The 23,889-nt window shown below is 44.5% G+C and overlaps 1 long non-coding RNA gene across 3 annotated transcripts in view; it reads right to left on the bottom strand.

Annotated features, from left to right (window-relative positions):
• Positions 1–23,598, bottom strand: part of LOC115637138 — a 32,158-nt gene extending 8,560 nt beyond the window's left edge. For 2 of the 3 annotated variants that reach the window (XR_003997172.1, XR_003997171.1), the window contains exons 1-3: positions 23,534–23,598; positions 16,699–16,851; positions 15,057–15,083 (exon numbers count right to left, since the gene is read on the bottom strand). This is a non-coding gene — a long non-coding RNA (uncharacterized LOC115637138). Of the gene's footprint in view, positions 1–14,048; positions 14,342–15,056; positions 15,084–16,698; positions 16,852–23,533 lie in introns of all 3 variants that reach the window. The other variant, XR_003997173.1, reaches the window with a different exon arrangement.
• Positions 23,599–23,889: the final 291 nt, after the last annotated feature.

The raw sequence follows: 23,889 nt of genomic DNA, 5'->3' as shown, positions 1-23,889 counted from the left end.
GCTGCAAATACACTGACCTGTGAGAGACACAGTTGGTGTATGTGTGTTTGTGAAATGGAAATGACTGTTCTTTCCCTTTCAGAGGTTCTTTTCCCTGTATTTATAAAGTTTTATTCAGTTATAAATATGTCTATTTTCACAGGTTTGGAATAAAAGTCTATTTATGGAAACTTAATTCATCTTTATTAGTTCACAACATATGCTGGCTGAGGCTGACATCATCCACAGATAATAGCAATGGGGGCAGTTGCAGTGTTATATTACTACACACAGAGCACTCATTACAAGGCTCATACCATGGTGGGGAAAAAAAACACAACAATGCTGGGTACAGCGCACTATAGCAACACACATTACTGTGTCTCATTGCTAAAATGGCCTTTCAAAGCCTCTCTGAGCTGTGTAGTTCCCTGTTCAGCTCTTCGTATAGCCCTGGTATCTGCTGCTCAAAATCAGCAGACAGCCATTCCACCTCCACCAGAAATGTCTCCCTCTTTGCTTAGCAGACATTATGAAGTGCACAGCAGGCAACTATGACCATGGGGATATTTTTTTCACTGAGGCCTTAACTTATGAGTAGACAGTGCCAGTGGCCTTTCAAATGGCCAAAGGCACATTCAAGTACCATTCTGCACCCGCTGAGCCTGTTGTTGAAGCACTCCTTGCTGCTGTCAAAGTGACAGGTGTACGGCTTCATGAGCTATGTAGGCTAGGTCTCTGAGGACTACTACTGATGATCCTTGCTGGGATTCTATACTATGAAGAACATTCAGCAAGTGACATTTAAATTAGAGATTAGGAAAACTTTATAACTCTAAGGATAGGTAAACACTGGAATAGGCTTCCAAGAGAGGTTGTGTTATTCCCATCACTGGAGGTTTTAAGAACAGTTTAGACAAACGCATGTCAGGGATGGTCTAGGTTTACTTGGTCCTGCCTCAACACAAGGGACTAGACTAGACAACCTCTCAAGGTCCCTTCCAGCCCTTCATTTCTATGATTTCTATGATTGTGCAAGAGACAGGTAGACAACTGGATGGTGTGCTGTCTTCCCAGAGCTAAGACACAAGACATCACTCTAAGATTGGATAAGCTTCTGAAGTCAATGGGCAAGGATTCACTGCTGATGGTTCATATCAGCTTTAATGATACTGTATTGCAGGATCTCTCTCAGACAATAGATGACTTCAAGGAACTTAGAAGCATGCTGAAGAAGAAGTGTGTCCAATGGATCTTCTCAGAGATCCTTCCTGTTCCATGAGCAAAGGAAGACAGAAGGCAGAAGATTCTGAAAGTGAACCATTCATTAATTAAGTGGTGTGTGTTTGAGGGTTTTGGTTTTGTGGAACACTGGTCCACCTTCAGTGGGGTGAGGGGCTGTAAAGGTCTCCATTTCAGTAGAAGGGAGATCAATCTTGGGGACATGCTGGCTAGCATAGTCAGGAGATGTTAAAGTAATAACGAAAGGGGAGGGTAAAAAGAGAGAAGAAATAAGCATTCAGCGCCAAAATCGAGATGTTGAGAACAAAATTAAACAAGGAACCAAAGGACATGAAGAGAAGAAATTCTTTAATTGCCTATATACTAATGCTAAGAGCCTTGTTAACAAACAAGGAATTGCAATTGCTCATTTGTAAGCATAAATTCGATCTAGTTGGTATTACTGAAACATGGTAGGATGAGTTACATGACTGGAATGTTAAAATCAATGGTTAAAACATATGGGAAGGATTAAGTGGGAAAAAGGGGTGAGGGAGTGTCATTCTGTGTCTAAAATGGCATTAACTGTTTCTGCGTCACTGACAACTTGGAAGAAAATGATCTTATGGATCAATGTCCTAATAGATAAAGCACAAGATGAGGTATTAATTGGTGCTATAGATTACCAAATCACAATAGGGAACAGGATGACTGGCTTCTTAAGCACCTCTCTATAATGTGCTGGAGAGGCAGGGGTGGGAGAAGCTGCATGATCATTGGGAACTTAATTTTGAGTGACATATACTGTCAGTACTAAAACATTCTTGGAATTTTAAAATATTTTAGAAGATAATTTCCTAATTCAAAAAGTGTTGCATCCAACATTGGGGAATTCTGTCTTAGACCTTATCTTAGCAGATAAAGAGGAACTGATTACAGAACTGAAAATCAATGGTAGCTTAGGTATAAATGACCACAACTTGTTCATGTATGGAAAGTGCAAACAGAGTGAAGTTCTAACTAGTAATATATATATACTTGCTGCTTTAAATGGGAAAATTTCACAACATTCAAAGCAATTATGAACCAAAACAACTGGAAGGAAGAATTTGAACAGGATAATGTGAATAATAATTGGGAAATGTTTAAGAACACTTTACGTGATGCTCAAAAAGCCACAATCCCACAATCAAGAAAGAAGGCCCTACTTGTTCAAAAATTGGCCTAATTTAGAGAAATATATATGATATATAAAATATATAAAATGGAATAAAGGGGAAGTAGATAGTAATGAATGTAAATCAGAAGCCAGGAACTGTAGAAAATTGATATGGGAAGTGAAGGAACACAAGGAAAAATCTATAGCCAGCAGAGGTAAGGACAATAAGGAGGAGGTTTTTAAGTATATTAGGAACAAAAGGAATCCTAACAATGATTTTGATAGATTACTGGCTGGAAATGGTAGAATGATCAGAAATGGCAAAATTGTTTAATAAATATTTTTGTTCTGTATTTCAGAAGAAAAACAGGTGATGTAATGTATCATATGATAATGACACTTGTGATGAAGTTCCTCCTCTTCCTTGGTGGGTCCTGTGCTTTCTGGCAGATTTGCTCACCTCAGAGAGTCACAGCATACATCTGTTTGTCTGCTTTTGCTAGAGCAGGAGTTGGCAACCTTTCAGAAGTGCTGTACCGAGTCTTCATTTATTCACTCTAATTTAAGGTTTCACTTGTCAGAAATACATTTTAATGTTTTTAGACGGTCTCTTTCTATAAGTCTATAATATATAACTAAACTATTGTTGAATGTAAAGTAAATAAGGTTTTTAAAATGTTTAAGAAGCTTCATTTAAAATTAAATTAAAATGCAGACCCCCCCAGACGGGTGGCCAGGACCCAGGCAGGGTGAGTGCCACTGAAAATCAGCTTGCGTGCTGCCTTCGGCACACGTGCCATAGGTTGTCTACCCCTGTGCTAGAGGCTCAAACGTGCCATTCCCTCAGCTAACCTCATCACTGGCCAGCATGGGGGAAATGGAGAACAATCTCCACAGTCTCTATTGTCCCACCTAGTGGGTCAGGGACAGGCCAGATCTCTTTCCAAATTTAGACCTTCCCTTCTGGTGTGTCTCACAGACCAGGTCAACTCCTTCTGTGTTAGATAGGGAGTTGAGAGAATAGGGGGAACCCATGTCTGCCCTCTACACCAGGTTCCAGCCCAGGGCCCTGTGGATAACAGCTGTCAACAACATCTCCTGTATCAGCTGCATGGCAGCTACAACTCTCTGGACTACTTCCACATGGCCTCCCCCCAGCACCTTCTTTATCATTACCACAGGACATTCCTCCTGAAGCCTGATAACACTTTTATTCCTGAGTCCTCCAGCAGCGTTCCTTCTCACTCCCTGCACACCCCCACTAACTGATGGGAGGTCCTTTTTTAAACCAGGTGTCCTGATTAGCCTGCCTGCCATAATTGTTTCCAGTAAGTTCTTAATTGGCTCCAGGTGTCTTAATTAGCTTGCCTGTCTTAATTGGTTTTAGCAGGTTCCTGATTGCTCTAGGGCAGCCCCTGCTCTGGTCACTCAGGGAATAGAAAACTATTCATCCAGTGGCCAGTATATTTGCCTTCTACCAGAATCCTGCACCAAACTGGTCTGGGTCTGTGACACACTCTTTCCAGTCCAATAATAACTCAGGAGGATGTTAAACAATAGCTACTAAAATTAGATGTTAAAATCAGTGAGTCTGGATAACTTGCATCCAAGAGTTTTAAAAGAGCTGGTTGAGGAAATAGTGGACCATTAATGTTACTTTTCAATAAATTTAAGAATATTGAGGAAGTTCCAGAACTCTGGAAGAAAGCTAATCTTATGCCTATATTTAAAAAGGATAAATGGGATGACCAATCAGTCTGACGCTAATCTTGCCAAGATAATGGAGCAGCTGATATGGAGCTTGACTAATAAAGAATTAAAGGAAGCCAATATAATTAATGCCAATCAACATGGGTTTATGGAAAATAGATCCTGTCAAATCAACTTATCTTTTTTTGATGAGGTTACTGGTTTACTGGATAAAGGTAATAGTGCTGATATAATATACTAAGACTTCTCAAAGGCATTTGGGACTATTTATACATGACATTTTGATTAAAAAACTAGAACGATACAAAATTAAAAACTGGCTAACTGATATATCTTAAAATGTGATTGTAAATGGGGAATTATCATAAGAACATAAGAACACAAGAATGGCCATCCCGGGTCAGACCAAAGGTCTTGTCTAGCCCAGTATCTGTCTACCGACAGTGGCCAATGCCAGATGCCCCAGAGGGAGTGAACCTAACAGGCAATGATCAAGTGATCTCTCTCCTGCCATCCATCTCCATCCTCTGACAAACAGAGGCTAGGGACACCATTCCTTACCCATCCTGGCTAATAACCATTTATGGACTTAACCACCATGAATTTATCCAGTTCTCTTTTAAACGCTGTAATAGTCCTAGCCTTCACAACCTCCTCAGGTAAGGAGTTCCACAAGTTGCCTGTGCGCTGCATGTAAGAACTTCCTTTTATTTGTTTTAAATCTGCTGCCTATTAATTTCATTTGGTGACCCCTAGTTCTTGTATTATGGGAATAAGTAAATAATTTTTCCTTATCCACTTTCTCCACATCACTCATGATATTATATAACTCTATCATATCCCCCCTTAGTCTCCTCTTTTCCAAGCTGAAGAGTCCTAGCATCTTTAATCTTTCCTCATATGGGACCCTCTCCAAACCCCTAATCATTTTAGTTGCCCTTTTCTGAACCTTTTCTACTGCCAGTATATCTTTTTTGAGGTGAGGAGACCACATCTGTACACAGTATTCGAGAGGTGGGCATACATGGATTTATATAAGGGCAATAATATAATCTCAGTCTTATTCTCTATCCCCTTTTTAATTATTCCTAACATCCTGTTTGCTTTTTTGACCGCCTCTGCACACTGCGTGGACATCTTCAGAGAACTATCCACGATGACTCCAAGATCTTTTTCCTGACTCGTTGTAGCTAAATTAGCTCCCATCATATTGTATGTATAGTTGGGGTTATTTTTTCCAGTGTGCATTACTTTACATTTATCCACATTAAATTTCATTTGCCATTTTGTTGCCCAGTCACTTAGTTTTGTGAGATCTTTTTGAAGTTCTTCACAGTCTGCTTTGGTCTTAACTATCTTGAGCAGTTTAGTATCATCTGAAAATTTTGCCACCTCACTGTTTACTCCTTTCTCCAGATCATTTATGAATAAATTGAATAGGATTGGTCCTAGGACTGACCTCTGGGGAACACCACTAGTTACCCCTCTCCATTCTGAGAATTTACCATTAATTCCTACCCTTTGTTCCCTGTCTTTTAACCAGTTCTCAATCCATGAAAGGACCTTCCCTTTTATCCCATGACAGCTTAATTTACATAACAGCCTTTGTTGATGGACCTTCTCAAAGGCTTTGTCATTGAGCAACTGTGTCTTTAGTGGGGTCCTGTAGGGATCAGTTCTTGACCGTACACTGTTTAATGTTTTTATCAATGACCTGGAAGAAAACATAAAATCATTGCTGATAAAGTTTTTAGATAACACAAAAATTGGGGTAGTGGTGAATGCTGAAGAGAACAGGTCACTGGTACAAATTGATCTGGATCTTGTGGTAAACTGGGTGCAAGCAAACATATGTTTTAATATGACTAACTGTAAATGTATACATCTAGAAATAAAGAATGTAGGCCATACTTACAGGATGGGGGACTCTTATCCTTGGAAACAGTGATTCTGAAAAAGATTTGGAGGTCATAGTGGATAATCAGCTGAACAAGAACGCTGTGTCCAAAAGATCTAATATGATCCTTGGATGCGTAAACTGGAATCTTTAGTAGAAGTAGAGAGATTATTTTACCTCTGTATTTGGCACTGGTGAGCCTGCTACTGGAATACTGTGTCCAGTTCTTCTGTCCACAATTCAAGAAAAGTGTTGATGAATTGGAGAGGGTTCAGAAAAGAGCTATGAGAATGATTAAAGGATTAGAAAATATGCCTTATAGTGGTAGGCTCACAGAGCTCAATCTATTTTACTTAACAAAGAGAGGGTGACTTGATTACAGTCTATAAGTAACTATGTGGAGAAAAAATATTTGATAACGGGCTCTTCTATCTAGAGAGAAAGGTATAAAATGAGGCAATGGCTGGAAGTTGAAATTAGAAAAATTCAGACTGGAAATAAGGCATGATTTTTTTAATAGTAAGGGTAATAAATCATTGGAACAATTTACCAAGGGTTGTGGTGGATTCTCCACCAGTAATTTTTAAATTTAGATTGGATTTTTTTTATTCAAAAGAAATTATTTTGGAGGAGAAATATTTATTATTCTTGGGCAGAAGGGCAAAGGACCAGATTCTCAAAGTTATTAGGTATCTGTCTCCAACTGAAATTATGCAGTGTTGCAGACCTGTTGGTCCCAGGGTCTGAGAGAGATAGGGGTAGGTGAGGTTATATCTTTTACTTGGTCAAGTTCTGTTGGTGGAAGGGACAAGCTTTTGAGCTACAAAGCGCTCTTCCTCAGGAAGAAGTGGAACTGAGGAAGAGTTTTGTGTAGCTCAAAAGCTTGTCTCTTCCGCCAACAGAAGTTGGTCCAGTAAAGCATGTGACCTCACCCACTTTTCTCTGTGTTGAAATTAATGGGAGTTAGGTGCCCAAATACCTTTGAGAATCTAGGTCAGAAATCTTAGTGCTAACATCTAACAAGGTACATGAGCCAAAGAGCCACTCTGAAGTAGTTACAAATGTGTTACATGCCTGCAAACTGGAACAAAAGACAGCAGAATCCTTGTTGAAAATGGAGAAAATAAATCCTCGTGACCTGATTGTCTCAGTCTGTAGGGATGGGAACCTGGCAGACAAGAGGAAGTGGTGCATATAGTGCTTCCTAATTTTCCTGGAAATGTGTAGTATTACAGAGAAACCAGAGAGGGTGAAATGCTTCACACTGCTCCAGGAATTGTGGACACTCACCAGGTGGTAGGCCAGGAGGCATTGAACACATACAGTATGCTCTGGTGGCTCTTCTCACAGCTGGGACCAGCCTTACTTCTGCTTTCACTATTTGTGGGAGTGGGACAGGAAACCATAGTGGCAGAAGCATAAAAAAAGAATCTCAGCAGGTGTCCGATTGTTGATCTCACACCAGCCATCCCTACAGTGCTCAATTTTTTGCCACCATTTGGTTGCTATGACAGTACTGTCTCCATGGCAACCCCTCAGCTGAGGCCTTCCCTGGGGATAAGGGTGGGGAAGGAGAGAGCATATATGAGAGAAAGGATGGGGGACACAAAGAGGGGGGATAGAGGAAGCTGAGAATCCATCCTTGATTACATTCGAGATCCAGCAGCTGAAGACAGCATATGGCCTGGGTCAGTCCCCTCCTTTCTCTTACACCACAGCATGACCCGGACATTTCATAAACAGGACAAGCGCTCTTGTTCAATCCTTCTTGTGGGCAGGGCTCCCAGGACAGTGACCTGGGGCTCTGGGTTCAGTCTTGAGGGTTTCCCTTTGTTGGACCGCCTTCTTCTCTCCTGGAAGTGGGGATAATATCTCCAAGGCCTGGCCTTCCTTCATCTTTAGGGAACAGTTGTAGAAAGAGAAAGGCAAGGAGGTGTCATGATGGGCTCCTTGTGCCTACAGTCTGGGGGGATGGGAGAGGAACTCCTGGAAGGAGAGCGCTGCAGGATCCTGTGGCTGGCTCTGCTGATGTGGAGGTATTGGCATAGGTACTGTTTTCCCCCTCTATCCAGATTTCCTGGAAGAGAGATGGCTGAGGCATGAAATGCATGGGCTATTTAGAGGTTGGAAACTGAGCTGGGGATAAGTGAGGATATAAGTCCTGAGAGGACCTCAGCATCACAGCTGATGGGCATGGGGGAGTCAGGGATTCCAGAGTGGGAGGAAAACGAGGAGAATATAGGGGGTGGGGGATTCTATATCAAAGGTAATTAATATAACAGCCAAAGAGAATGTCAAAGGAGGGGGCTGAGGATGAGGATTTCAGTGTGCATCAGTGGGGGAGAGGGGCGCAGTGTTCAATTATGGAGGGAATAAGGGGAATATCTTGAGTACACCATGGAATGGGGTACATCAGACAGAGAGAGGCATGAGAAAGCATGAAGAAAAGGAATGCACCAGAGAATGGATGCATCAGAGGAACAGCCTTGCTGGAGAGTCAATGCAGATTGGGAAGAGGTCAAAAGTGCATGGTGTGAGCAGATCAAGAGAGCATGAGAGAAAGGGTGAAGCAGGGAGGGAAGGGTATTAGGGGAATGTATCAGAGGAAGCCAGGTGAACACTAGTGGGAGATGAGGGGCATCAGATATGGCAGGGGGGATAGGATATTTATCAGGGAGCATTGCAGGAGAACCAGAGAGAGGAATATGGGTGCATTAATCTCTTCTATTCTCCCTCTCATCCCTCCATAACTTTGGCTTTCCTCTTTTGGCTTCAAAGATTTCTCCTGAAGTCTATAACAGCCTCATGCTCCCCTTCCTAGAAGCTGACCCTATACCCAGTCTTGTATGAGGGGAAGGTGTCCCCAACAGACCTTTGGTTTCTGTCTGTATAAAGTTACCCTGGCTGGGATTCCTCAGCCTCTCACACCTAAATCCAGCACAGATTGGAAAAGACTTCACATCAGCCGGTCATATGATATAAGAGAAAAGAAGAATGGAACTGGAGAGGCAGGAGCGAGGTCTGATGGCTCCCAGGGAACATGAGCACAGGTTTCTGCCAAGGGACTGGGGTATCTGACACTTAATTGTGTGTGGAGATGTGTGTGTATATCTCGGAAGCGCTTTCTAAACTAGGGAAACAAACAAGGGATCAAAGGTGCCCCTTCTCCCTCCCTGGCAGTGTTAAAAGCTAATGTCACATTGGAGCGAGTTGAGTTTAATGCTGGTGTAGCACTGGAAGGATGAGGCTGCTGGCCTATAAAGGGTTGTTGGTCCAGGGACAGGGTCATCTGAGTAAAGTGTTTTCAACAATTTTTGAAGTGGGTCTAGTGAGCAGCCAAAATTAGGGACAGAAAAGATTTAGAGCATTTGATCATATCTTCTCCATTCACCCCTCCCCTGGGATCAAGGCAGGATTTTTCTTTCCCTACAATCCTTTTTCTGGAGCTTTGTCTAGTTCTAGTTGTCAAAGAGGCTTCCAGACTAGGCTGCAGTCTAATAGATGCTCATCAGTAGGATACACTTCTTATATCTGTTCTCCTCTCCATTCCCCTCCCCAGTTTCAATCTATTACTCCTTGTTGTCGCCCATCATAACAGTATAAGGGCTATGACACACAGTTGAACAGTTCTGATTCCATGCAGTAAAAAACAGTAATACACACACGCTAGTCTGTTCATAACACTAGTTATATTGTGGGCAGTAGTCTCCAGTGTGCTATGCCAGTCAGTCTTTCCATCGGTTTCCTTCCCATCTATCTATATAGTCTGATTGTTATGTTAGTGGGCCCCAGACACCTAAACACCATAATAACTAGGCACAAATGTGAAGTATGTTTTTTATGGTTATTTCTTGCTTCTGCTGTGCCCACATATTGGCTGTAGAGTGGACAGGGTATGACACATTCATATTCCACTAATATAGCAAACTGTGCAAATCCCTGAGGTCCATTATCTCAAACTACACTTTCCAAGGTGAGAACTTATGTATAACCAGTTTCTTTAGTGTGTTAAGCTTAGTTTGCATGCTCTTTTTTATTTTCTTAGTAGTCTGTTTTGTCTGCTACCTCCTTAACTACTTAAAATACACTTGTTATAGTTAATACATTTATTTCTGGTTTACAATACAACCCAGTTTATGTGATTTCTAACCGGGGGCGGGGGACAAGAAGTTGTGTATACTCCCCTCCACATTGAGGGGTGGCAAATTTCATATAATTTTGCGTTTGGACTCCAAAGGGTATGGACATCTGGGTGCTGTGGCAAACTCCTTAAGCTGAGCCTTCCCAGAGCAGATCTGTCTCTCTGTGCAGCTGGGTATGGCCCTGCCTGTGTGCTTGGCTAGAAAAGGCCGGGGAGCCTAGCCCAGCAAGACCAGGTAAAAGGGGGCCCAGGCTGGCAGAATAGTCTAACTCAATGGTGTCCCAGCACATCAGGTGACATCCCAGGGGGTCCAACCCATCACAGGTTCCCTTCAACTTCCTGGAAAAAAACTTGGGAACAAACAAAGGAGATGGATAGGAGTCAGTGCCCTCATTGCCAAGAAGGCCAACAGCATATTGGGCTGTATTAGTAGGAGCATTGCCACCAGATCAAAGAAAGTGATTATTCCCCTCCATTTGGTACTGGCAAGGTCACACTTGGAATAATGCATCCAGTTTTGGGCCCCCCACTACAGAAAGGATGTTGAAAAATTGGAGAGAGTTCAGCGGAGGGCAGTGAAAATTATCAGGGGGCTGGGGGACATGACTTACGAGGAGAGGCTGAGGGAACTGGGATTGTTTAGTCTGCAGAAGAGAAGAATGAGGGGGGATTTGATAGCTGCTTTCAACTACTTGAAAGGGGGTTCCAAAGAGGATGGAGCTCGGCTGTTTTCACTGGTAGCAGATGACAAAACAAGGAGCAATGGTCTCAAGTTGCAGTGGGTGAGGTCTAGGTTGGATATTAGGAAACACTATTCACTAGGAGGGTGGTGAAGCACTGGAATGGGTTACCTAGGGAGGTGGTGGAATCTCCTTCCTTACAGGTTTTTAAGGTCAGGCTTGACAAAGCCCTGGCTAGGATAATTTAGTTGGAGTTGGTCCTGCTTTGAGCAGGTGGGTTGGACTAGATGACATCCTGAGGTCTCTTCCAATCCTAATCTTCTATGATTCTATGAGGGGTTTACCTGCCTGGGAAGTGGCCGTCTCTGCCCCTTCATCAGGTCGATCATTAGCATGTTCACAGACACCAAAATACTTGGAAGAAGCCCCTACCCCCTGCCACCTTAAAGAGACAGACTTAGTTTTCACAAATACAGCAAGAAAAACATTTTGAAAAAGTGGGGCCTGGATTGGGGTACCCTTGATCACCCCTCTTGCTGTTCCCAAGTTGTCAGCTGTATGGCTGCTCCCCTCAGAGAGGTCAGTTACACAGGTCCCTCTTAAAATCTGAGCCACAGGTGAGATGCTGGTATTACAGATGCAGATCCAGCAAATTTCTCCTGGACAAACCCTTCCCTGTAATGAGTGGGGAAACAATCCTGTACTCCCTTACATTCCTTCTTAACCTCGTTCTCTGGGCCCCCTGCCAGGGCACCCCTCCCCCTGTGCTCCCTGGAGAGAAATCTGTCCCCTGTCCAGCTGTGGGTTCACAGCTACCAACCACGACAGACTCTTCACTAGCAAGCCCTGTACACTCCTCTGTCTCTGAACTGAGTTGGCCTCCAGTTACAGAGCCCATGGAATCCTCACCTTGCCCCCCCTCAACAGTTTCTTGGTTCCCACCTTCCCCCTCCAAGGCTTCCCTTCCTCCAGGACACATTTCCCTATGCATCCTAGAGCAGGATTTATCCCTTGCTTAACTGCAACTTCCTGACAGCCAGCAACCTGGACAGTCTCCCTACTGTCAGGCAAAACATTCCCCTCACCTGAGGGAACAGCCACTGGACAGGAGCTGGCTCTACTCACCCCCACCCCTTGTGACAAATCTGTCTCTTATGCATCCTTTCATTTCCTTCTGCTTGCACCCTGTGCAGCTCCAACTTTTTGAGAACTTCACTTTCACTAATTTTCCTACCTTTCTGTCCCTACTTCTCTTTCCCGAAATAAGCAGACAGAAAACAACAAACCAGTAACCACTTTGTCTGTTCTTTAGCCGCCACACTTAAAACTCACTTAAAATCACCACCGGTGTTTCAGGGCAATAGGCTGTGCATACTATGCTACTCAACTACACCACTGTGACAGGTTGGACCCAAGCTGGCAGAATAGACTGACTCAGTGGCGTCTCAGCACACCAGGTGACATTCCAGGGTGTCCAACCCATCACAGAACCTTCCCCAGGATATTACACCAAAAAAGGGAGGAGGTATTGTCTTGTATATCAAAGATATATACACTTGGACTGAGGTTGAGATGGAAATAGGAGACAGACTTGTTAAGAATCTCTGGGTCAGGATAAAAGGGGCTAAAAAGGGGGGGATGATGTCATGGTAGAGGTCTACTAAAGACCACCTAACCAGGAAGAAGAGTAGATGAGACTTTATTTAATAAATAAATAGGACACTAACTAATAAGCACAGGACGTGGTGGTGATGGGGGACTTCAATTATCCAGACATCTGTTGGGAAAATAATGCAGCACTGCACAGATTATCCAACAAGTTCTTGGAAAGTATGGAGACAATTTTTTATTTCAGAGGTGGAGACAGCAACTAAGGGAGAGGCTGTTCTGGATTTGATTTTGACAAATAGGGAGGAACTGTTTGAGAATTTGAAAGTGGAAGGCAGCTTGGGTGTAAGTGATCATGAAATGATAAGAGTTCATGATTCTAAGGAAGGGTAGGAGGGAAAAGACTGGAATAAAGATAATTGATTTCAAGGAGGCCGACTTTAGCAAACTAATGTTGGTCAGTAAGATCCCCGGGAAGCAAATCTAAGGGGGAAAACAGTTCATAAGAACAGCCTTACTGGGTCAGACCAAAGGTCCATCTAGCCCAGTATCCTGTCTACTGACAGTGGCCAATGCCAGGTGCCCCAGAGGGAGTGGATCGAACAGGCAATGATCAAGTTATCTCTCTCCTGCCATCCATCTCCATCCTCTGACAAACAGAGGCTAGGGACACCATTCCTTACCCATCCTGGCTAATAGCCATTAATGGACTTAACTGGATACATTCATGGTGGTTCTCTTTTAAAGTTCAAGAGAGTTCATAGTTTTTCAGAGACATTGTTAAGGAAGGCACTATTCCACTGTGTAGGATAGATAGGCAGTCTGGTAATTGACCACCCTGGCTTAACCAGAAGATCTTTGATTATCTGCAATTCAAAAAAGGGTCCTACAAAAAGTGGAAACTAGGTCAAATTACAAAGGATTAATATAAACAAACACCACAAATATGTAGGGACAAAATTCAAAAGACCAAGACACAAAATGAGAAAAAACTAGCTAGGGACATAAAGGATAACAAGAAAACATTCTAAAATTAGATTAGAAACAAGAGGAAGACCAAAGACAGGGTAGGCCCGTTACTCAATGGGGTGGGAGGGAGAATAAGAGAATGTGGAAATGACAGACTTGTTGAAAGACATTTTTTGTTTTAGTTTTCACCAAAAAGTTTAGTAGCAATTGGACATCTAACAGTGAATTCCCGTGAAAATGAGGTAGGATCTGAGGTTAACATAGGGAAAGAACAAGTTAAAAATTATTTAGAAAATTAGATGTCTTCAAATCAGCAGGGCCTGGTGAAATACATGTTGTAATACTCAAGGAGCTCACTGAGGAGATATCTGAGCCATTAGGGATTATCTTCAAAAGGTCATGGAAGACAGGAGAGATTCCAGAGCACTGGAAGAGGGCAAATATAATGCCAATCTATAAAAGGGGAATAAGGACAACCCAGGGAATTACAGACCAGTCAGCTTAACTTCAGTACCCACAAAGATAATGGAGCAAATAATCAAGAAATCAATTTGCAAAGGTTTTTAAGAATAGGTTATGTAGTCCTGCCCTGAGTGCAGGAGACTGGACTAGATGAAAGTAGGTTTTAAAGAAATGGTTAGACAAACACCTGTCAGGAAATGTCTAGTTACTATGTAGTCCCACCTTAAGTGCAGGGTATTAGACCAGATGGCATCTCGAGATCCCTTTCCATCCTACACTTCTATGATTCTTCATGTCTGGTCATCCTGATAGAATGATTCTTCTGAGAGATTGAAGCAGGTGTCCATCAGGATATGTCTAAATATTTGTAGAAGCCACTTGTCTGTCCCATGAAGAACCTCTGCTTGATTAATGTGCTTAACTGCCCAATGAAACTTGTCTTCTTGGCCTGGCATAGGCTGCAGATCCTGTATCTGAGGGTGGTTGCAGACACTGTCTGTTGTGGACCTGATATTCTGGACAGAAAACATGCAGTGAGCATCAGGGAACCTTTTGGTGTTATACACCCAAGTGATGCTTCCCAATGTTCTTCAGAGGAGTTTTGGGACTGATAACAGAGACTTTTTGAAGGTTTGTAAATAAATGTCACAGAAGTTAGAGATAAAAAACACCTATTATTACCCAGAGAGCATATGTTCTTCTCCCCCTCCATGAAGCATTGCTTCACTTCCCTCAGCGGCTGCTTGAGCATCCTTCTCAAGGTTCAGCTAACACTCTTGAGCAACTCTTGCTGAGGCAAAAGAGAGAACCCACAAGCCACTTCCAGGAAGTGGGGCAGATTTCATCAGTTGCAACAGGGACGTTTCTACATCAGATCTCCTTCTCTCTTGCTCTCTTCTTTTCCGTGTCTTCAGTACTTATCTTATTTTTCTCCACCTCTTTTTCATTCTTTCTTTCCTACCCATCTTTCTTTTCTCTCTCTCTTGTTCATCTCTTCTTTTTCAGCATCTCTTAACTCAGTGGTCCCCAACCTTTTTGTGGCCAGTAGCCCATTCATGTTTTCAGAAGAGCATGGCGGACGCCAACAATTTTTCAAGGCTTATTTTGTATTTGTACATTAATACAAAAAATTATATTTAATATTACATATTAGATGAATCCATAAAATAAAAAGGGTAATTTTACATGTAAAAGGTATTAAATTATTCAGCAATTACTCTTTCACCTTACCTTGTGAATTTGCTCTTTTTTTACTACCTGTAAGAAAAATTAAGGAGCTTTTACAAAATAAATATCATAAACAGTTTTCATCTTATTTATTTTAAAAAAGTAAAACATTGTTGAACTGCTGGTCCAAATGTATTTATTATTCTTACTTTAACATAGAATGAAGCCTGCAGCCCCAGAGTTCTCTGTCCCCGGCAGGTGCAGGGCTGTGGTTTCTCTCCAGCTTAAGCTGTGGCCCCGCACCTGCCGGGGACCAAGAACACTGGCTCCTGCAGCCTGCAGCCCCGGAGAAGCCAGAGAGAAGCTGCAGCCCAGTGCCTGCCAGGGACAGAGAACGCCGGCGCCTGCAGCCCTGGATTATTCTGTCCCCAGCAGGCATGGGGCCCAGGCTTCTCTCCCCTGCCGGGCACTAGACAGGCCCTGCCCTGCCAGGGACAGAGAATACTGGTGAATGCAGCCTGCAGCCCTGGAGTTCTCTGTCCTCAGTAGGCACAGGGCTGTGGCTTCTCTCCAGTTTAAGCCACGGCCCCGCACCTGCCGGGGACCAAGAACACTGGCGCCCGCAGCCTGCAGCCCTGGAAAAGCCAGAGAGAAGCCGCAGCCCTGCGCCTGCCAGGGACAGAGAACACTGATGCCTGCAGCCTGCGGGCCCCGGAGTTCTCTGTCCCTGGCAGGTGCAGGGCTGCGGCTTCTCTCCTCTGCTGGGCACTAGGCTGGTGCACATAAATGCCCAGGCAGGCACCATGGTGCCCGCGGGCACCACGTTGGGGACCACTGTCTTAACTTGTCTCCCCTTTTTTCTGTTTCATTTACTCTTACTGTTCTTTCTGTCCCTTTCTCTTTGTATGTTTCTTCTTCCTTCATTCTTTTTTCCCTTCAGTCTCTCTCTCTTTGTTTCCAGTGTCTCCCTCCCAGTCACTGCGCACTCAAGTGAGGGAGATCTGCAAAGAGAGCAGGTAAACAGCAGAGAGAGAGAAAGGATGGTCCAATGGTTACAGTGCAAGCCTGTGACTTGTGGAAACCTGGGTTCAATTCACTGCTGTATCTCAGTTTTCCTGTGTGTCACTGGACAAATCACTTAGCCTCTCTGGGCCGTAGTTACTTATCTGTACCATGGGGATAATAGCACTGCTCTAGTTAACAGGGGGGTGGTGAGACAACATATATTAAAGATTGTGAGGTGCTCAGATGCTGTGGTAATGGGGGAGGGGGCATAGAATTGTGATGGGCGGACGTCAAACAGTAAATCCTGGAGCTCCACAAACAGTTTTACTTCCTCTCACCCTCCATATTCTTATCAGCCCCTGAAGCCCTAGCTGGAGTTAAGGCTCTCAGAGCTGCTATGTTCCCTGCTTGGCAGCTGGGAGCCCTGCCTACAGTTATCCTGTCTGCCCGAGTTGTCACTTAGCCGAGCTATACAGATTTAACTCCTTTAGCCTGCCCCCCATACATCTGCCTTTCCAGCTTCCTTAATCACCTTTGCTGGGGGATGAAAAAAGCAGGTTTCTGCCTCTCCTCCATTTTTATTCCCTACATTTTATTAGTTTGTTTTTGACAGAAGGGCCGACCAAAATTACCTCCCCACCCCCACCTTTCCCAAGGGACATCTGGTCCTTGTGGTTGGGAAAAGATGTTCCAGTCTTACCAATTTCATTCTCCTTCCCTCTCCTGATCTTGACTATGTTCTTATTGTTGCAAAATCTCCTTTTGTTGTCTGGTCTCCTTCCTCACATCTTCTTTGCTGCACAAGGACTGGCTCCTCTGTCACTTTTTCAGCAAGGTCATCCCTCTAACTGACCTTGTTGGAATGACTCATGCATTAGTACTCTAGGTGTGGGGAGGCCAGGATTGTGATAGCAGGGGGGCTGCATGGCAGGAGTGAGGGGCATTGGCAGAGCTGTGAAAATGAAATATCAGGCAGCTGCAGGGGACGATGGAAGAAGCATTGGTACAGCTTGGGAGGGGGATTGAGGGCAGAACTGGAATATCGGGGGGATGGACAAGACTCAGGTGCATCAGCAGAGCTTTGAGGACACCCAGGACTGGACTAGCAGGGTGTATTGCAGGCAGGATTGAGGTGCCTTAGCAGAGAGATGGCGAATGGAAGCAGTGAAGCAGAATGAGCCGCACTTTCCTTTTCTCATTTAGTAAGCAGCAATAATTCACCACGCTGATTCCACTCAACTCTCCATCCTCCTCTGAGATCCGTGTGTGGCATTACATCTCTCTGCCCTGTTCTGAGTTTCCTTTACCTAGCATGCTTCCCCTCCCCCAGAGTTCAGATGCAGGCCTGCAGGCTGCAGCAAGAACACTGTGCTTGTGCTGCTGAGGACGTGTGTGCCAGCACACAGCCTCAAAGCTCTATTTCCCCCTGCCAACACTGTCGCATCATCAGGAGGCAATGAGTCCGTAGGACAACTAAGGGCAGCACCCCATGCTCTCCCCTTTGACTCCCTTCTCTTAACCCCTCTGTAACCTTAAGACATCCTTCCTCTACAGCTCCTGGGCAAGCGTGGAGGGAATAGATCTAGAGATACTGATAGAATGATGGGAAGGAGAAGGGAGAGTGAGGCTGATGGGGACAGAGAAATAGTATCTGATAGGAAGATATAGAGACAGGTGAAAAGAGCATAGGGAGATGGAAGGAGACTTTTTGGAAAACAGAAAACGGAGTGACAGAAAATCAGGTGGAGAGAAAGGGGGGATGGAGGGAAGAGGAGAAGGATAGAGAACAGAAGGGAGACAGAACCCGAGGGTTGGTTGGAGAAAAACTGAGAGGGCAAGTTGTAGCTTTCACTTGCCTTAGCACATGGGGGTGAACATGAAACACCTTGCTAGGGGTCACCTCAACCAGCAAACTTGGCAAAGCTACAGCTTGTGCTATCTACACAGGGGTTTTAAAACATATTAGCTACTGCATTTTTTAGAAAGCTGTTCCTAGGGTGGACAAGCTCACTGGCTGAAGGGGAAAGGCACATTGAGGAAAAGGTACAGGAGCAGCAGGCCCTGCACAGACAAACTGTCTGAGTCCAGGGGTAATGGTAAAAAAGTGACATTGGTAAACTGTTCAGCTTCAGAAACCAAACTCCAACTTGTCAAGGAAACATTCTGTTTCTTGCCCCAAAACATAAGAATGTTTGATTGCTGACACTTCATTTTCTACAAAATAGGCGAAAATGACATAAAACTGTAAAAATATAAATGTCACCTGCTTTTAGCGGTCAGCAAATGTATCAAGCAGTAGCCCTGGATGGCTCCTTGTAGGTTTTTTACAGGCCACAATTTTCCCAATGATCTGTTGCTGAGTGTAACCAGATGGTAGATAATGTGCACATCAGTTGTGCAGCCAGGATTCACTTATCACAAGAGAGGAGTGAATAAACGCTTTATTCCTTAGGTTAGAAGTGATCAAATATCGTATTCCCCAAATGAGAAGTGAGTAAACTGTTTATCTGGATCTATCCTTGACTAGACTACTGTGTGGGACATTATCTGTGGTTCTTTCCATCTTGTTTTCAATTTTCCTTCTGTCTGTTGCCATGCTAACAGGCATGCAGCTCCACCAATGGTAGTACTAGTGCAGACCGGGCTGCATTTGCCAGCATTTAACCACTTCTGTCGTATAATCCTGCTCAGCACAAGCCTACACCTTAATTTCTTTATTTTAACATGCATCAGGGAATGGGCAGCATCCTGCTTGTCTGTATCATGGGAAAGGGGAATTGCACCCTACTTCCCCCATCCGGGATCAGCGTCTCCCTTCCTGTTCCCCTGCACTTGCTTTGTTTGCAGAGAGACAAGGGCCTGGCCAGGAGACTTGGCACAGGAATATAATTTTCCTCAAATAAAGTGCATGCAGAAGTACAGGTAGTTCCCATCTGTTAAAATAAACTAAATCGAGCTGGGAGAGGCACTGTCCTCAGCCAAAGCACCTTTCCTCCCGCAAAGAAATGGGTACAGCAGTTGTGAGAGCTTCGCCCACATATACCACCTCATCCCTGCTCTGGAGTGGTAAAAGGGGAGCTCTATTTCCATTGGTCATGTCAGTCCTTAGCCTCTCTGCTGAGAGTGACAACAACAGGGTCACCTATGCCCATTTGTGATGGTGGTTTTTGCAACATATACATCTGTCTCACCAAGAACTTTATGGAGAAACCTCTCATCTCATTAGAGAGAGCCCACCAAACATCCATTGGATGGGAACGAATTTTAGTGTCTAATTAAGGAATTCAGATTGAAATTAATTAGCACTTGCTGGTGTCCAGGGTTGGATTGGACAAAGTGCCTGTAGCAATGGGAGGACTCACCCTGTGGCATCTCCTGCTGGTCATCCAGGGAATTTACTTGTCCAGCCTTTGGAGCACCCTCTGCAGGCTGATGTCCTGCTTGTCGCTGGCCCCCATGTCTCTCCCAGACTCTGGTGCCTCTTTAGCTTGGATGCTGCCTCCTGGCAGTACCTCCACTCTCTGGGCTTCCCTTCCAGGGGAATCCCCACCCTCTGTCCTCACCTTGTCTCAGTGTTCACTGCCAGTCCTCATCTAGCCCACACACACTGGGGCAGACTGCAGTCTGTATCACTCATCATCAGCAAGGGGGATTTGAACCTGCTGCCTCTGTCTACCCCCAGGCTGCACCCTTGCAACCCCAGTACCTATTTGGCTTTAGACAAGGCCTGCAGCCTTGGGGTTTCCCAGGTGAGAGCTCCCCATCTTCCTTGCCCTATTCCCCAGCACTGCTCTACTCTGGTACCTTTCATTTCCCAGGCAGCCAGATCCTTCTCTCTCTCTACTGCTGGAGAGGGACGGCCTGAGTGCCTGGCTTGCAATCCTTTTATAGGGCCAGCTGCAACCTGATTGGAGCTTGGCCTCAGCTGTGGCTGTTTCCCCAGTCAGCTGAGGCTTGCTGCTATGCCCTGCCACAGTCCTCCCCCAGGGCTGTTTTAAGCCCTTCAGGGCAGGAGCAGGTGACCACCCCGCTACGGTGCCTTTGAGGTAAAAGATTTTGTATTCCAGTCCCAAAACTTGGTGAGCTATCCACTCCCCTCTGGCCTAGGGCTGTATTGGAACTGATGTTTTATAGGTGAAACGCTTTACTTAGATCTGTATAAAGATCACACAGGAAGTGAAGGTCTTGGCTCAAATTCAAATCCAGAACTCTACCTTGTGGGTGTTCACAGTTTTAACATGTCTGCGCCAGACTGGTTCATCACCTGTAATATCTCTGTGAATTCAGCTTCAGACCTTCTTGATATTCAAAATCATAGAAATGTAGAGATGAAAGGGACTTCAAGAGCTCATCTAGTCCAGCTCCCTGCACTGAGGCAGGAGCAAGTAAACCTAGACCACCCCTGACAGGTGTTTTTCCAACCTGTTCTTGCAAACCTCCAATTATGGGATTCCACAACCTCCCTTGAAAGCCTGATCCAGTGCTTAACTATCCTTACAGTTAAAAAGTTTTTCCTAATATCTAATTTAAATCCCCCTTGCTGCTGATTAAGTCCATTATTTCTTGTCCTACCTTCAGTGGACATGGAGAACAATTGATCACCATCCCTTTTGTAACAGCTTTTAACCTATTTGAATACTGCTGTCAAATTCTCTGTCAGTTTTCTTTTCTCAGGAGTATACTTATCCAGTTTTTTAAAACTTTTCCTTATAGGTCAACATTTCTAAACTTTTTATCATTTTTGTTGTTCTCCTCTGGACTCTCTCCGGTTTATCCACATCTTTCCTAAAGTGTGGCACCCAGAATTGTATACAGTACTCCAAGAAAGGCCTCACCAGTGCTGAATACAGCAGGACAATTACCTTCCGTGTCTTACATACAACACTGCTGTTAATACACCCCAGAATGATATTAGCCTTTTTCGCAGCTGCATCACATTGTTGACTCATATTCAATTTGTGAGCCACTATAACCTCCAGATCCTTTTTAGTAGTAATAGCACCTAGCCAGTTATACCCAATTTTGTAGCCGTGGATTTGATTTTTCCTTCCTAAGTGAAGTCCTTGCACTTGTCTTTATTGAATTTCATCTTGCTAATTTCAAATTTCTCTCTCCAATTTGTCAAGGCCATTTTGGATTCTAATCCTGCCCTCCAAAGTGCTAACTACCCACCCCAGCTTGATGTTATTCACAAGTTTTGTAAGTACATTCGCCACTCCATTATCCAAGACATTTATTAACATATTGAAGAGTAGCAGACTCAGGACTGACCTCTGTAGGACATCATTAGATATGCCTTCCCAGTTTGACAGCAAACCATGGATAATTACTCTTTGAATACAGTCTTTCACCAAGTTTTGCATCCATCATAGAGTAATTTCATCTAGACCACATTTCCCTAGTTTGCTTATGAGAATGTCATGTGGGATTGTGTAAAAAACTTTACTCAAATCAAGATATATCATGTCCACAGCTTTCCCCTATCCATTAGGCCAGTAACCCTGTCAAAAAAGGAAATTAGGTTGGCCTGGCCTAATTTCTTCTTCACTAATCCACGCTGGGTATTGCTTATCACTCTTTTATCCACTATGTGGTTACACATTCATTGTTTAATGATTTGTTCCAGTATTTTTTCAGGTATCAAAGTTAGGCTGACTAGTCTATAATTCTCCAGATCCTCTTTGTTCCCATTTCTAAAGATAGGTATTATGTTTGCTCTTCTCCAGTCCTCTGGGACCTCACCTGTCTTCTATTCTCAAAGTTAATCACAAATCTGATATTGCTTCAGTTAGATCCTTAAATACCTTAAATTGAATTTAATCAGATCCTGCTTACTTGAATACATCTAATTTATCTAAATATTCTCTAACCTCTTCCTTCTCTATTTAAACCTTTAATAATTTAAACCTTCAAAATAATTTAATCTTTAAAATATCTTTATATCTGTGCTACTGAAGGAGGTTCTGAACTCGTAGCCAGTTCTGCACTGTTCCCTACTGAACCTCCTGCTGGGACAGGAGCCCTGAACTCCCTATAGACAGGGCTGCATAGAGCAACTCTTGCTGGAGGTAGCTGGAAGACAGTAATGCAGACAGTGTTCCTGCACTTTTGTGTTCAGAAGTTTCTTTTGGGAGGGGCTAGGTTTGGCATGGCTGGAGCTGCACTCAGCCAGAGTTCCTGTATTGAAGTGTGGAGTAGCTAGGCCAGGGGTGGCCAACCTGAGCCTCAGAAGGAGTCAGAATTTACCAATGTACATTGCCAAAGAGCCACAGTAATACGTCAGCAGCTGACCCCCCATTGCCTCCCCCACCCCCCCGCTCCCAGCACCTGGCACCTACCGGCAGCCCTCCCCACACCTCCTGATCAGCTGTTTCATGGCATGCAGGATGCTCAGGGGCAGAGGGAGGAGCGAGGGCATGGCAGTCAGGGGCGGGCATGGGAAAGGGTATAGTGGGGGCAGGGCCTGTGGCAGAGCCAGGGGTTGAGCAGTGAGCACCCACTAGCACATTGGAAAGTTGGCACCTGTAGCTCCAGCCCTGGAGTCGATGCCATAGGTGCCAACTTCTCCTGGTGCTTGCCCCCCGCCCTGCCCCCATTCCAACCCTTTCCCCAAAGTCCCTGCCCAAACTCTGCCCCCTCCCTGCCCCTTTTGGACTCCTTCCTCAAATCCCTGACCCGACCTGCCTCTTCCCCTTTGCCTCCTCTGAGCGTGCTGCATTCCCACTCCTTGCCACTCTCTCCCAGAGTTCGTTAAGCCGCGAAACATCTGTTTTGTGGTGGCAAGCTGTGGGAGGAGAAGGGGGATGCGACATGCTCAGGGGAGGAGGTGGAGATGAGGTGAGGCAGAGGAGAGGGGAGGGGAGCTTGGCTGCCCGTGGGTGTAAAGCACCCACCAATTTTTCCCTGTGGGTGCTGCAGCCCCAGATCACCCACAGAGTCAGTGCCTATGGTCAGTGCCTATACAAGGAGCCGCATATTAACTTCTGAAGAGCTGCATGTGACTCCAGAGCCACAGGCTGGCCACCCTGAGCTAGGCGCTCCTTGCGCATTGTGCCCCAGGCCTATTTCCTAGCCTTTCTCCTGCTGAGAGACGCTAGGACTGGAATAGTTTTTAATCACCTGTAGCCAGTGATCCCTCCAGGTTCCTTACAGAGCCTTTTGCTGTAGCAGACTGGGACTATAGTAGATGTGATCTCTTCGTAGCTGACACGACTGTACTATTCTTTCTGGCATGCTCTGCTGGAAGATGCTGGGTCTGGAGTAGTCAGGAGCTCCCCACGGAGCTAGCATTCCTTCTACACTTTTTATAGCGCCTATTCCTCTGAAAGGCTGCAATTTCCAGAGCCAGTGCCCCTTTCCTGCTCACTAAAGTTTTATGTGACAATGATAAAGCTACTCTCACTCTCTGCTTCACTTTACCTTCCCCAGCCTCCAACCAGGTCTGTGCTACAGTTTTAAGGAAATATGTCCATAGCATCCCATACATAAGGTGCCTCCCAATGGGAAAGGCCAAGCTAGGGGTAGCTGTGACCTACCTTATTCTCTATGGTGACACTAAAGTTTACTTGTGTTCATTCTCTCTCACATGTTGCTGAAAAGGAACTAGATTTCTTGTGAAGCCTTGGTCAATACTGCTGAGCTACCTATCACATGCAGCTGAATTCTTATCTCTCCCGTCCAGTTCCTTGCTCCTTCCGGTTTCCGTAACCTCATTCCTGCCAAGGGAAGAATGCACCAAAATACAAATAGCTTTCCAAGTACCAAAAGCTTCTGTATATCTGTACTGTTTTGCCTTACTTTTTGTTCCTAAGAACTCTGTCCTTGGACAAACTGTACCGGACAAACAAAGGAAAACACCCAGACCCTCAAAACATTCACACAAAGCGGGTGC

This window comes from Gopherus evgoodei, chromosome 1 (assembly GCF_007399415.2).
Source record: "Gopherus evgoodei ecotype Sinaloan lineage chromosome 1, rGopEvg1_v1.p, whole genome shotgun sequence".
NCBI classification, from domain to species: domain Eukaryota; kingdom Metazoa; phylum Chordata; order Testudines; family Testudinidae; genus Gopherus; species Gopherus evgoodei.
The sequence above is the reverse complement of the archived record's forward strand: the minus strand, read 5'-3'. Positions and strand labels throughout refer to the sequence as shown.